At 45.1% G+C, this 872-nt stretch overlaps 1 non-coding gene across 1 annotated transcript; it reads left to right on the forward strand.

Moving 5' to 3' along the window:
- The first annotated feature begins 463 nt into the window (after positions 1 to 463).
- Positions 464 to 547, forward strand: trnal-uaa (transfer RNA leucine (anticodon UAA)). Its single transcript has one exon. It is a non-coding gene; the product is annotated as a tRNA-Leu (tRNA).
- The last annotated feature ends 325 nt before the right edge of the window (positions 548 to 872 follow it).

Genomic DNA, 872 nt, shown 5'->3' on the forward strand with positions numbered 1-872 from the left:
GTCACTTTCTGTAAGCTTTTCTCATTGGGTCTCTGTTTATCCGTCAAACTATTACTTTCTCGGTCACTCTCCCCATCGCTCCCCCACATCGTTTTACTCTGCACATTATAATATAACCCTTTAAGCGCTGGCTCAGTTTAGAGCTTGCTGATCCTGGGTGTTTGACCTGCATTTTAACATTCTTCCTTCAAAGGTTTTCAGTGTTGACGGGAGGGTTACATGTTCTGTGGGCTAAAAGCCGAGGGGTTTCTTGTCCAGTTACGAACGGTCAGCTCAATGCGTTACTTGCCCAGCTGCTGTGCTTTTGCAGTTCAGCTTTTCACCGTCTGTAGTTTTAGAAAATGTCTTTATCCTCTCACATTTTCAGATTATGCTGACGCGTAGTCTGCTCTGCGCTGAAAACTAAACTTAGTCAGCAAGGGATTTGTCGAATTTTCAAGCACTGCGCGGGTGGGCTTCTGCCACTAGGGTTGCCGAGTGGTTAAGGCGTTGGACTTAAGATTCAATGAGCGTGTGTCTGCGTGGGTTCGAACCCCACTCCTTGGTAGATGCTAAGGCAACGAGGTTGAAAGTAAAACCTAAAGCTATTTTTGGTATGAAAACGCTTATGATCTCTGCAAGGGATGGTGCCATATTTATAATTCACCCTTCAAGACAGCGTTTCTTCATTTACAATTGGTGTACTGAACATAGGAACCGGAGGAGGCCATTCAGCCCCTTGAGCCTGTTCGCCCTTCACTGAATTCCTGTCTGAGCTTTGCCTTAACTCCATCCAGCTGCTTTGGCAACACATCAATTCAACGCATGTGTAGCAAAAACGTACCGATCTCAGATTTACATTATTAGTTGAGCTGGCATATACTGCTATTTTG

The sequence above is a fragment of the Somniosus microcephalus genome, unplaced genomic scaffold (assembly GCF_052327205.1).
Source record: "Somniosus microcephalus isolate GS21.2 unplaced genomic scaffold, FLI_Smic_1.0 unresolved_chr1, whole genome shotgun sequence".
Lineage (NCBI taxonomy): Eukaryota > Metazoa > Chordata > Chondrichthyes > Squaliformes > Somniosidae > Somniosus > Somniosus microcephalus.